The 15,089-nt window shown below is 38.3% G+C and overlaps 1 protein-coding gene across 2 annotated transcripts in view; it reads right to left on the bottom strand.

Annotated features, from left to right (window-relative positions):
• Nucleotides 1-15,089, bottom strand: part of asic4a (acid-sensing (proton-gated) ion channel family member 4a) — a 101,633-nt gene that overhangs the window by 68,031 nt on the left and 18,513 nt on the right. For both annotated transcript variants that reach the window (XM_077728631.1, XM_077728630.1), the window contains exon 4: nt 3,981-4,031. The gene's annotated coding sequence lies outside the window, so the exon portion shown is untranslated. The remainder of the gene's footprint in view (nt 1-3,980; nt 4,032-15,089) is intronic.

The following is a 15,089-nucleotide window of genomic DNA, read 5'->3' as shown; positions in this document are numbered from 1 at the left end:
ATGAACTTGATTGTCGCCCTGAGAAGGGTGACTTTTAAAATCCAGAGTTATGATGCTAATAAACTATCTGCTTTCTATGATCTTTAAAATTGTAAATAAAAGTGATGTCACCAAGATAAGACACTGAATAATAAAGCCGATCGGTATGCAGTAGACATTTTAAATTAATTTCACTCTAACAGAGAAAATAATTGATCAAAACCTTTTAAACACAGTTACAACTAACCCACTGATTAGGTCTACACTACTTGGACTCGAATAAAAAAAAGACATTTATTGTTTTAGACCTATTGTCCTTTCAACATCGAACGCTGTCAATGGGAGCTAATGTTGCTCATCAGAAAACCAAAGAGTTCTGGAGTTGATATATGTTTCACCTAATTTATATTCCTAACATTTCCCACTAATTGACACAACGCCACTGGAATCCAAGACCTATTTTTACCTGATTTTATTATTATATGATGCATTTCTGCTATTTCATGCTGAGTTGTATGTTGTTTTGAACACCCCAATTAGTTACAGAATACAGTTCTACTCTTGTAATTCTATATTGAGTGTCATTGCAAGACTTGGCTTCAAACAAACATGTCAGATCTGACGATGTGGGAGGACATCACAACCCATGATGGCACATACATATGTATATTTAGATAATTTTGTATTCTCCCGGTATACCTGGTTGAGATTAGTTTGTCAATTTTTAATAAGCTCCTTGCAGTGTCTAACCTTTGATAGCACTTTTTGGGCATCACCCCCATTTTGCTGTCAATGCACCCATTTATTACTCAGATACCTCCTGTTGTGTTGAATAATTACAAATAATTAGTCAGAGAATTGAGGGTGAATTCAATCATCAGGTGGTATGTGTTCGGCTGCTGTAACACTCTTCTCTAACTCAGTTCACGCTGTGAATCCATCAAGTCCACACAATCCTGACCTTTACAGCAAGGTGTTATGGGCTTGCAACGTCTGGCCTGGCCCTTCAGAGTATTCACAGGTATCATGCTTTTAGGGGAGATGGCTGGTAGTCAGACTAGCAGTAGGTACAAGAGAGGCTGACAGCCCATCTGCCTCTCCAGACTGCTCTCATCATCACCGTCATCAGTGGGACAGAAATTCAGGGGTAGAAAACTGCTAGAAGCTCTGAAAATTATAATTCTTCATGGCACTGGCTTTTTGAAGGACAGCGAGGTCACATTCAAAGTAAAGTAAGAGGAGAAACGGACAGGACAGAGGGCAAAAGTGGTATTGCTAGTTATGAATGCTTCTAAATAAAAAATATTAAGTTCACGAAAAGCCACAATGTCCACCAGCAAAGAGAAATTTATCAGACTGTGCCTGTTAGAGCCCGCCCTTGGACGAAGACACACTGTGTCCTTTTTGATGGGTCCACATTTGAAATTCATTTTTTTCCCCCAACTAGCCGTACTGTCTGTGGTCTTTGTCAATTATTGGTAAAAAATGGGAGTTTAAATGAGAACAATGGCAGAGAAAGTCAGCAAATGACTTGAGTCCATCTGCATATATGTAGAAAATGGTGGAGGAAGTACAATTGTCACCTAATTGCATTTAATTTCTATTCCCGATGTAAAACAGGAGGTTAACATAATATCACTTAACCATCTTCATGGTTCAGTGGTGCCAAATGACTTGCCTAATGAAAGTCAGTCTGCCTCTCTAATGCTATCTGAATGGTCATTTCTTCCAAGACAAGGCCCTCTTGAAAATCCAATTTTCTGTGGTTTCTTTTCTATGTCTAGTCACTTGTCATGTCTTTCGTCAAAGAGATTATTATTCCGTTTTCTTGCCTCTCTCTGGATCTATCATTTACAACAGGTAGAATGCTGGAATGGGGAAAATCCTTTCTGCTTGAACTCTCCCTATGTGTCAGTGGAAAGTGTTAAGCGGTACAAAAGCATTTGGGAGTTTAAAATCGGTTCCGGGTCTTAAAGCAACTGCGGTAAGACTATTTGGAATCCATGTGATTTGAAAATGTTATATTTTTGGACCCAAGCAAGCAACCAAGTCTACTTTGATGAATGCATCACACAAGTATATGTTTTATTTGCATTAAAACATGGTTATAATAGTGTATGGACATTAAAACTAAGATAAATATTTTTATTTGTCTATCATAGTCCCAATAGAGCGGGTACATTTTCAATATACGCAAGGTCAGGACTTTTCTAAAATTTTAGTCCTCAATTCGGCATGCTTGAGGTCACTGTCATGTTGTAAAGAAGCAGTTAATTTGACTGTCAAGCTGATGGCACAGAGAAAGTACTGAAAAAGGCTCAGAAAGCTAAGTCTTTATACCCGCATGTGCCATGTACAGTGGAGCGAATAAGCGGACATGAGAGGTCAAGCTCATTAAATTTAAAATACTCGGGTAAAACTAGAGCTTGTGTATGGAAATGTATTTTATAGGGTTGTTCTAACACTAACTAAATCAAATTTGAATTTCTCGAAAAACTAGAGTATGTCTCGTCTCGTCACTAGCAGCCAAGGCATTATAATATAATTTCCCCAAAAAGGGAGAGATAAGAAAATATAATAAAATCAGTACGAGTATAACACCATCTATGTAAAAAGTACAAATAAGTATACTTTGTGCTCATGTTAGAACAACAGCTTCACAAAGATGACCTTTTCCAACCCAGTTTTTGTGAGAATCTTTGCCTTTAAAGTCAAAGCCTTCATGCCAGATAAGCACTTGTGCATTTTAATCCCCACTCTGCTGACTGGGACATCTTGTTAAATAACTGCCGTTCACCTCCTCTCTTTGTAGATGGGATTTCCTTATATAAGTGCATATCCAAGACCTGGGATCCACGTGTATTGTATAGGTCCATTGTGTCAAACTGAACCTTTAACTGAAAATAGCCTTCGAAGTCCAAGGCAGCATATTCCTAATCAAAACATGGACCTATCTGCATCCATATTTGGGCTCTCGATGATACTTTATATTCCTTTAAAATAGCCTACGTTGACGACTTTTTACTGAGTCGCAAAACCAACTAACCTGTATATTTTAACAAAATCAATTCCAAGTAAAGGGCTTTAAATTGAAATTAGAAAATGCCTTCTTGGACAAATGGTGTGGGGCTGCTATGCGTTATGTTCTATTACTTTATGGGTCTTTTCCAGCGATTTCTTTGTCAAACCCTAAGCTGCCATAGGCGCTACTAGACGTCCGATCCAATCGGACAGGGATTGGCGAGGAACATTTGTTCGTTAATGGAACGAAAGGTTAAGCCTTCACAGTGAGGCAGTGAGTTAATTTCAAGACTTTATGTCAGTACAAAAGCTTGAAAATCTTGATGAACAATGTTCCTTCGCATCCAGCATTTTCAGTTCAAACGAACTGAATTTCCATCAGTGATGTACTCATTTACATTCACCGGAGAAGGATGAAAAATGCCACATTATTGGGTGCCTTTCATTGTCAATGACCGTGAATAGGTTTAAAAAAAATACATAAAGACCATACTGTCATGGTCAAGACAAGTAGAGCCAAAATGGTTGAATTTTTGTAATGATCCTCATTAGCCTTACCTTGCTCTTCTCACCTGCTTTAAAGGGAAGTCAGAGCGCACCTTGTTAATATGCATCAGCCAAAGTTTTGACTGAAATATACAAGGTGGAATGTCTAATCAAAGCTCTTTTCCCAGTTTTTTTTAAGTTTAGTAAAGATCACATATTTCAGAACGGCGTTGGATTTTTGTGCTCCCGACTTTAAGGTGACACTGCTATGTTCACCCTTCGGCAAGGGTGGTATTATTCAGTGACAATGTTTCACACTAAGGGCGAAGATGATGCAGTTCAAAAACACCGCTTGAGTGCTGTTTAAAATTCTGCACAGTCAAATGAGATTCAATGCAAAAGCGTGTAAAGAATTCTGACTTTACGTATTGCTTAGTATTTCTTTTGACTTCACTGGATTAAGGAAAAATACATTATATAGATCTGTAGCTCACCTGACTTCCAGAGTTCACTTTGGCTGCATTTGGCTCCAAATCCACGAAACCCTGAACAGAATAAAACAGAATCTTGTGAACTTTGTAATCTTGAATAATTTAAACTTGTAAATCTGTGGAAGTAGTACAATACTGTAAAAGTGTAAATTAAAGTTGTGTGCGACATTTATGGAAAATTCTTAGTATTTTTTTTATAAAAAAACATGTTTCCATCATAATCTGTATTATTTCACATAGCTTCAGAAGAAAACATTAACTGGAACACTCCCATTTTGTTCATACAAAATTAAAAGTGAAGTGAAGATGTGAATGAATTACAAGTGTGTGGATATTTAATACCACTGAAAATAAATTAGATGCTTTCAGTGCAGCCCACAGCACATCTTTTTACTAGGAATGAAATGAGAATGTGTGATGAATGGCAATTAACATTTAAAAGAAGAGCGCACCTCAATGGTAATGGCTATTATCCCTCGGCTTTGTGTGACTTGGCACATTGCAAATATTTAACAAGGTCCTCAATGGATGAATGCAAAGTGGCTGATAGAATTTCATATTGGGAGAGGAGGAGTGGGAGCTGCATCTGAATTTGCTTGTCGGTTATGTCTTTATAATGAAGGCGGCTATGCAGCTGCACTAACTAGAACAAACATATCTTTAAGCGTCGTGCGCACACTACATCACAAACATGGGCATTTCTTCCCCCCCTCCAAATAAAATAAACACTGGTGCAATAAAAGACGTGTAAGAAAAAAACAACAACTATCAAAGATAAATACGTGCATCTGGTATTTTCTCAGTATGCGTTTGCCATAAAGCAGCTCCAAATCCTCATATTTTTGTTACTTTTCCGATGAATCTTTTTTCAAGGCTCTGCCAAAGCAGGAGGCCCTGTTTTGTAAAGCTGGACCATTCTCATCTGTCTACTTTGACAGAAGCACTTCTAGGCGAGCTGGTTCCCACGTCAGCTGCGGCTCTTTGATGTCAACAGGGAGGATTACTTCAGCAAAACGCAAAGTTCTTGGAAGAGGGCGAAGGAATATCCGCTGCCTGCTGTCCTTTTTGGCCTTTTTGTCAAGGACATTTGCTCTTCTCAACTACCCAATCAATCAGACCCCTGCTGGCTGAGGAAGCTTCCTTGTCCCTGTCACAACACAAGATTGGACTGGCTGCAGTGCTAACAGACTGTCAAGAACCCTCTGGAAAAAAAGGGGGCTCAAAAAAGCAGCTCTGCCCTCGAAAAGAAGTATTTCCATCACAGTGGGCGACTTAAGAAGATAGTTCTTAAACAGCACTAAATATAATTTAGATACTTGTTTAAAGCTACATAATAACAGCTTGAAGAAACATACATAGCCACACATACGTACACAAATATAATATACCAATATATGTATATATACACATGCATACAGATATACATATATATATATATATACACACATAGCTATATATATGGTATATAGGTATAAATGTTCATTCGCTGCCACCCTGTCAGTAATATAATGCCTAATTTAAGAGGGTTAAACTAGGTTGCCGTAGCAATAAGATTGACATAATTACCCTGATTACAAATTGTTCAAAAGAATGGTAAAACTTTAAAAAAAAGCTGCATGTCAAAAAATTTTGCAAGGTTTCGGAGGAGCTCCTTTTTCCAGCGGCACTAATGATAATAGAAGGTTGCCTATTACAAACACCACTTTCGCTCCTGGAACATACTTGTATAGTAGTCACAAATTATTCTAAATATGTATAATAGGTTATAGAGGGTGGGAATGTCTTAATCTCCCAAGTTTGAATGACCTCTGGCTGTAATGTGCTAAAGGACTGCCCTTTGGGAAGAAGCCATGTGCTTCCCGAAAAAGTGTATGCGCTGTAAGGAACAGAAAGGAACAGTAACAAAGTGAGAGTGGGTGCTTTTAGTGCTATTTCTGTCCTTTGTGAATCCAGGTGAGTGATGTGAAGCTGGTGCTTGTCTGCTCGACTCAGCCTCAGGCACCATTTTCTGCTTTCTCTCTTTTGCTTTCCTTTTTTTTTAACTGCAAATTGTATAAAAATACAAAATAAAAAAGCGTCCAAATGTCGTGAAGAGAAGATGGTTCTCCTTGTGAAATTGGATTGAATTGCTGCGGTTTGGCAGCAAATGAACGTATGTTCCAGTCAAAGAGATTGGATGCTTAACTGTCTATGATTATCAATGGAAGAGAAAGAGTTAAATGCCTTTTCTAAATAACAGCTCTAAAAATATAGTAAATTATTGCTGTTAACCTTTGTTTCTATGCTGACAAGAAACATGTAAGTTTCTGTGTTCGAGAGAAAGAGTGTTATAGTCGCTCGCCTGAGCGTGCCATGTTTGCTATTTGTTGCTGAAAAGCAACAGTGGTAAAATTAGGTTTCGGGGGGGAAGAAATGTTTCCACTCTGGCCTGGCGGTGCATGTTATACAAGAACATGACTGCATTCAGGATAACCTTTCGGCCTACTGCATTCAGGAAGGGCAACAACAAAAAAAATATATTTCCTAAAAGGTGCATGTCCCCAAAGATGGCGATGATGGGTAGACAAAAATATCGCAATGAGGACAAAAATACTTTATAAGAATTCTTGTGATTGGATCTTATTTTAAGCGTAGGAAATATTTCTACTAGAAATGAACCAGGGTTTTAAAAAAAAAAAAAGCCCACTAAAGAAACAATATTTTCTCCTGTGGTGTATCAAAATGGCTAGAATAATATACGTGATATAATTGACTTTAACAATTTGCAAAGGGTCTTCCCGCAGAGTACAATCTCGATCTGTCAATGTACGGGTGGACATTTGTTTCAATGTTGCTGAAGTGTCATTGAATAAAACCGACAAACATTTAGGTGGAGAGCTGGCCTGACTGTAAAGCAGTCTGTGAAACTGCAAATATCGATTTCTTGTCCTGGGCACACAAACAGGGTAGCAGGGTGAAGTACCATCTTTATCTCGACTTTTCATCACTTGTGTGAGTGATAGGAGAAGCCCTCCGCTAATAGGTTTGTCCTCTACACGTGAAGTTCAGATGGGCAGTGGGCCGCTATGTGCACCCGCCCCGACAAGCCTGTTTTCAACTAGTTACAGTATTTGACAAATGAATTGATACTATCTTGCTGGCCGCAAATACATTGACTTCAATGAAAGCAATTCACGGGGACGTTGTGGTATTTATAAATGTCAACTTAGGTAAAAGCCGACCACTGCAGAGGCTTTGTAATTAAAGGTCAACATTTGTGATAAAGTTGTTGTTTTCTTTCCAATTTCTTTTCGGGCCACCTTGGAGACCGACCAACACAATCGAATATCCGGACTGATTCAAATGCCTTTATCTGACCAATGCTTTACAACAGAGACTAATGTAAAGATTTGCTATTATGCTAAATATATATTTCACATTGTTCACCATAATACTGGCATGAAAATGCCAACGAAATATAACGACAATTCAAAGAAGTTGGAATATTGTGTTGTAAATACAAACAGAATAAAATGTTTTTTTAATACATTGCAAGTTATTCTTCAATGTGATAAACTATTATTTTTATCACGTAATCATTAAATTGTTAAAACTTGTGGAATGACTTCCCATTCTTTCTTGCTTTTCAGCATCTTAACAACGTAGAGATCATTAAATCATTTTTTTTAAAGCTTAACACAGTGTCCACACATTATTGGAAGTGGGGTTGTAGTACCAGAGAAGACCCGAGTCATGACCATGAGACATGTTCACACTTGGCTAAATACCTACAATGAGAGTTAGCCTCAAGTGGTCAGCCGAGACTATCGTGCTAACTTGGCAGTGATGGATTGGGTCGCTGCTCAGGAAATGATCACTTGGGAGGAGCAGCAGGCTCCGAACATTGCTTTATACCATGTAACCATGAAGTGGCCGTCGGGTGTAAACAGCTGCCTCAGAGATGAGACGTTATGGTTTCACCCTGAAATGGTCACTAACCATTCATTCTGTATAAACAATGCAACATTTCCATATAACAAATTTCCCCTAACTTTTTAATATCATCGATATCATTAGGAATAATAACCTTATACAAAATGAACAGGAAGTTGGTATTTGCCCCAAAAGTAACCGTGAGCGAGGTATTAAAAAACAAAAACAGGATTAATGACCGGCAACTGCTTAGAATCAATAGGAAGTGACCCACAGTAAAGAGGAATCCATCCCAAAAACAATACACAGTCACTAAAAATCAACACTAAGTGACTCCCAAAAATATAAAAACACAAAGTGGGAAGTGATTTGAATTTCCTTAGCAAGTAAGGCTCTTTGTACAGCCAAAAGACCAAACACATTATTTGCACACTGTGCCTTGTCATCTTTAAAACAGTTTCCTGACACAAAGTACATTTCAATAACAGGTCATTATTGACATCACTTGCGAGTCCAAGCCTGTAACAAGCAGTGAACATGTCAAATTGCCATGTTCTCAGCGGAACGCAGTCTTAAGAACCATGGACTAGATGATCCTAAACGCTGTTGCGTTGACAGAACAAGTGGGAACACTTTATGGCAAAGTGTTAGGAATACAAGCAGAAAGAAGCGATATCATCTATTACAAGGAAAGGCTGTATTGAGACACCTTTAAAATTTCACATCTTGTGTTGCCTAAGGGCAGGACAAGTGTCCTTGTTTGTGTGTGTTGTTTGGAATAAAGCATCTAGGGAGGTGTCGGGGAGGGAAACTAAAACAGCTCCTGCAAAGCTATCCTTGAATTATGGCCCTTGCATGACAATGATGGGTTTGTTATTATTTTGAGCCAAAAGACTATGATTAATCATAATATTCATGAGGCTCTACTCAGTTAGAGCGAGAGAGAGAGAGAAAGGGGGTGACCTTGACTTCTCTCATTGTACATATGCAAGCCCCCGAGTTAAGCAATATCAAAGGGGACACAGTCCTAGAGATGTGAGACCGAGACATCAGCCACATCCATGACAGACCTTTGGGCGAGAGCAACACTTACAAAGCCTATAAGAGAAGTGCAAGAAAATATGAAGACTTGGAAGTCCACAGAGTATGAACTGAATCCACAATAAACTCACCCCATTTTTCTTTCTTGATTGGACAATGGATGGTCACTTGAGTGTTTTGATGTTGTAAATCATCATGTCAAGACCAGACCCACTCCCTTTTATTGAGTTCAGAAGGTGATTTTTAAATAATACCAGCAAATTATCTCAGATTTGCATGCATGAAAATACAGAAAGGAATGGTCATAGCTCAGTTTTTATGCGAGTGTTGGTAGAAATCAATTTGTGTGATCAATATTTCACACTACTGCTAATTTATGTAATCAGAGCTGCCTAGCTATCTGCTGTGGTTGCTTACTGAGTAACAGATAAAAACTGCAGTTTTGGGGTTGTGTTAAATTTATTCAGCAATTTGAAAGTTTTTGATTTATTGAGTAACACAATTTATTGGGTAACAATTTAGAGATGGGGATGTTTTGACTCGGCTCAGCATGAAAACAAATGCAAGCAAATTTCTGTACCAGCAGTGGACAAACAATTAGACTTTTGTCACTACAGCACACTTTGGAAAGACTTATTTATTTGAGCGTTCTTATTTATTTCGTGCTGTCTCCAATTTCTGTCAATTTATAGGACTCCAAGGAAAGCACCTGATGACCAGATAGACCAACTCAGCCTTTCTGGACATTCACGTTCTGCAGCGCCAGCATTCGCTGTCAGGGACATTTAACACCGAGTTTGCATTATTTATGAGACTACCTTTTGAAATCTTTTCCTTAATTATGTTCCAAATTTCCATAGAGAACCTGTTCGCTCAAACGCCTTGTAACGCGTGCTTCAAAGCCAGAGTAGTACAAAAGCAGGCTGTTGCTCCTCAGTGATTACATTAAACGTACCTTGCTCCAACTTTTGTTGGAGGTAAACCAGTTTTAAGCATTTGGAAAGGCTTAAAGTGCAGCAGTTTCCTTGGTTACATTGTCATCCAATCGCAAAACACACACAGCCTGCCGTAAACCCTCGCCACCATCTCTCAACCTATAAATGGTTGATTAGATTAGGAGACTTGGGTAGATCAATTCCAGGTAGCCATAGGGTACACTAATTCTAACGGAAGAACCAAATTGCTATTGTTTGTTGGTGAAAATTATATTACTCACGATCACATTCACACAATTATTCATGGGAAATTGTGTATATTGTTTGACATTTCAGTCTAAATAAAAATGTATTCACAAGAAAAAAAATCCTGCCTCCCATTCATGAGATTTAATATGTTTCAAAAGCACTAGAGAAGCAAACAAAAGCACAAAAGAACAACTAAAAGCAAACGCATCCTTGAAATTATAGAGTTTATCCAAATATTTTGTCTGATCGCAGGAGCCTCTTTGAACGTATTTATCTTTCGTCTGCCAGAGGAGAGCCATTTAAAAGCATCATTTAGCACTTAAGTGCTTGTGATAATATGGCATTGTATCACTGCCAAGAGAGTGACACAAGCTTCAACTGCAACATTCAGTTAATTTGACACAAAAGCAGCATTCACAGACAATAGTTTCAAATTGAGGATGCAGTGTGTTGTAATCGTCTTGGCATACAATACCTCAAGGAAAAAAACATTTGAATTACTTTTTCTTTCAACTTACAAATTGCTAAAATGTGACCAGTTGATCGTGAAAGTTTTTGGCAATTGACAAGTTAGATTTGGAACATGTTCTGGTTAATTTCTAATTATTTTGGGAGAATTATATTTATATTTGCAGGTAGGTTTTTCCACAGTTAAAACATTTACTTGCACAATGAGAGACTTAACTGTTTGACATGTTTAAATTTAGCCAATGTTCCAGAACTGAATATTCCCAAAGTAATGAAGAACGCAGATTTTCCAAATTTACACAGTTTCGAAACCCTTGTTGCAATACCAAAACAAGACAGTCCTTGAATAAAATCATGCGAACTGAACAGTTCATCACACAAAAGGTGCAGGCGAATCTATTCTGAGGTAGGATGTGCTGCGTGACTGTGCTTTGGGGCGACGGCGTAAGCAGCAAGAAATGTGAGGCACACACAAAATAAGAGTGAAACCTCCAGGAAAATGGAGGCGACCGGCACAGAGAGATGGATTTAGGAGATCTAAAATAATAGTGACATTGTCTCTAGACAGCACTCATTATTTCTCCATTCAGTGCTGAGGGGACATTGCTGAAATACAATACATTTGACAGCAGGAGCAGGGATGAGGCGGTGGCTTTCCACTGCCATACAGAATCAGCGTGATATTAAAGCTCCTGTCATCACAAATCACCATATTTTTAAAATTTATATTTGCAGAGGACTGATATTTAGTATTTGCTTTTTTTTCTAAGGGGGAGGGGTCTTGGGCAGATCAATATTACTTGACATTTCACATCATACAGGATAGGTGCAATTTAAACGGGTTCAACCAGGCTACCCTGTGTGTTTTGGGGACGTGGGAGAAAACCGTAGTAAACGGGAAACCCACACAAGACCGGGAACCTGGAATTGAACCCTCGATCCCAGAACTGTGAGGCCGACACGCTAACTACTCGCCCACTGGGTCGCCCCAATGAGTTAGTTAATGTACATTATTCTTTTATTAATATGGAATCAAGTTTAAAATAAGTGTGCTAAAAACTTTCTTATTATACAAAAGGCCCCTTTTAGAACTAATCTCTTGCGATTAATCGTGACTTAAATTACTAGTAACCTTTGCCCAGCCTCTATAGAAACTGCTTTTACCGTTCCAGCTAAGGTTCCATTTGATTAATATAACAAATCTTATCAAATGAGCTTTAATCAGAAGCTGCTGGGATTTGATTGATAAATAGCGCTCTGATTATTCAAATTTTCAAAGTAATTCATTGTCGTTTCAAAGACGGTTTCTAATCTATTAATCAGTATGTGATTTCCCCTTGAGAGTCATGCTATGAAGGAAACATGAAAAAGAGGGTGTTGGTCTGTATGGACATGAATATATAAGTAAAACAAATCTGTCGGCTTGAAATGAAGGCTCATATTAATCAACTAAATGACTGTGAGCGAGCTGCCCTTTAAAATCCCAGCTGTCCTCGAGGAAGTGCTGGCTGTTAATATTTAATACATACATGTGTAGTACCACCAATCAGTCTGTCATACAAATTAGCTTGAATTAATTCAATTGGCGGTCGAAAAGCCGCCCAATTAACAAAAAGCGCTGACACGTCTACAAGTGAGAATCAGTTTTAACTTTATGTCTTTGACGTTCCCTTCCTGAAATGTAAATGAAAGTGGAAATTCATTAATTTGTATTTATTTATTTATTTGGCAAAGTGGCCGAAATTATGAATGTTAATGTACTTTTTTTTTTTTACCCTGCTCCTGCCTTGGAAAGCATTGGATCAGGCTGAATGTTAAGCGGATATTTTGAGATGGCGCATCATAAATATGTATGTACCTGAGGAAAGCAATAAGACATCATCACGGAGATCACCGTGCTGTCAGTCCCCTCGGCTAGGCCCATTAATAAACACTGACAATCGCAGCCCTTGACCTGCCCCTGCCACCCTAAAGGGGTGGGAGAGCAACGCATGCGCTATTCCCCCCCTACGTCTAAACACACAGTTTAGCGGCGGTTTAGCTTGAAAAGCGTTTACATTTTAATGAAAGGACGGTGGACCGGAATTCATTCTTATATAACCCCCTAAAATATTTACCTCTGCATGCCAAAGAAAAGAATGAATCATCCCTAAATAATCTTCATGGTGACACTACAAAAATGCACACATTCTATATATGAATCATTTCACTCGTTGGCTGCAATTGACAGTGACAGATGTCCAATCTTTGGGCTCCTTTCACCCTTCTGCGGTCAATTCATTTGAAGTGGGAGGGCTGGTAGCGAATGAACATCACTTTAAATGGATTGGATGTACATATATTGCCATCATTGGCAGACAGTGAGTTATAAGGGTCAGCTTTCATGATAAAAAAAATTATGGTAGACTGGTTGAAGACTCTAAATTGTCCCTAGGGATGAGTGTGGGCGTAAATGATTGTTCGTCTCCTGTGATTGGCTGACCACCAATTCAATGTGTGGTACAGCAAATGAATGAATGAGTGAAATGACAGAGTAATCCATATACAGGAGGAAATTAACAAAAATGAAAACGTTCAGTTCAGCGGGAGACGGCAAACAAGTACATAGCCTTCTTGGAGAGACTGAGCGCTTTATGCCTTCAGGTGGAAGAGGCAACGATGAGTGAACAAGAGGCGTGTTACACCAGAGCTTTTCTCCTCTACCTGTCTGAGCGGATTAACCTTTGTTTATTTGAACCTCTACCTCGAGTTTTCACCAGCATCCCATTCAGGCAGCTCAAAAGTATGCCTTCAGCACCTAACCGTCAACCTTTTGTCCTTTGTGCGCCTGCCAATTACGATTAGCGACAGATTTATGACTTGTACTTGGCTACAATTTCAGTATACTGTGGGTCAAAGAAAACTATATTGGACACTCATTCTGTATTGTTACTACTATACAAATAGGATAAAGGGGTGATAGAGAAAGGTAAAAAAAAACTATTGAAGAGCATGAGACTTTTTACATGGATTAAGTTACATGAATAGCTAATATATATGTTTTACAAAGGGTCAAAAGGAGTTTTTGTCTTAAATTACATTCACATACAGCTGTCCAATGTAGTAGCATGCCCCATAAGGGACTAAAGACTAATACAAAATTTTAAAAAGAATCATTAATGTCAAGTCCACTCTACCAATGACGCAAAAGAATATTAAAATATTCCCTAGGATCCGTTGACACTTGAAAAACAAATCACAAATGCTTGTCTTTTTAGCATCTCCTGAGCATCCTCTAAAAAGACTGGAATATGTAAGAAAAAATACAAAATTCATTCTTTCATTCATTTTCCGTACGACCAACAAATTCAAACAACCACTCCCCATCGTCCCGACAAAATTCAACATAAAAGTAAAGTATAATTGACTCATGAGCATGTCGCCATTCTCTTTGTCAATTTAGCTGTGATTTATGGTTTCAAAATCGTAACTGCTGGGGGGGAACAGGCTTCATTGGATGATTCAACTGAATTTGGTGTGTCAACGAACGGCATTGCCTGCTGTTCTGCTTGGATCTAGACATCAGAGCTCACAGGCTTTGCATGAATAACAGAGCTTATCACTGCTGCACTTAAGAAAATCAGTAAGAATTAACTTGAACTGAGGGCAAGGCACACAGGAGTTATTCTTTTCTTGCACAATTAATCAAATATGCACCCTGAGAAACTAAGCTTTATGACAAAATGGAAGTAATTAGGAAGATTACTGGATAAGCTTTAATGGGGGAAGTCGGCAACTTGTTGGGTTTTGACATTTCTGCAAAGATTTCCATTTTATTATGTAGCATTTCTAAGAAAGTTTTCTCAACTACCACAAAGGAATTTTGCATTCAATAACGCAACTGAAGTCCAAAAGTAGAATATACTGGTTGCCATGGACAGATATGTATTATAAAAATTAAATATATAGTAAGGGAGGGGTAAGAAAGGCTTTTGTGAAGTCATTAAAACAATTATTATTTGTCATACTGGCCAAATTGAGTCAATGCTATGGGAGTGTGAATAGGCAGATAATATATCAAGAGTCTGAACAAATTTATAGGGTTGATATACAACTACTTTGGACACCTATGAAGAGCCTGGTAAAGTTTAGTAGTAACCACACCACTCTGATGGTTTCATCATATCTTGCCGCATAAGACCTTTGAGCCAAAAGAATATAATGTCTTTGCATGATACTGATCAAATCAGATAGACCATTGGTTGAGAGCATATACACTTATTGTGTTTTGAAGAAAAGATATTTTGCTGCTGTTAGAGTAAATTTGAGATTCTGCTTCTTTGGTAAAAGATGTACAGATATTCTGCAATTTACGAAAAGTCAACAGCATTGGGTCAGCAAGCATCTGCCCTTGTGGGGGAAAAAAACGGCATTGTTTTGCTTTTTAATCCTAGTGTCAGGTCGAAGTCAAGTTTGGAACTTGTAAATATGAAATAAAGTCAGCCCTTTCCACAAACACCATTAGTTT

Source organism: Stigmatopora nigra, chromosome 11, assembly GCF_051989575.1.
Source record: "Stigmatopora nigra isolate UIUO_SnigA chromosome 11, RoL_Snig_1.1, whole genome shotgun sequence".
Taxonomy (NCBI): Eukaryota; Metazoa; Chordata; class Actinopteri; order Syngnathiformes; family Syngnathidae; genus Stigmatopora; species Stigmatopora nigra.
Note: the sequence above shows the minus strand (reverse complement) of the source record. Positions and strands in the feature narration are given on the sequence as shown.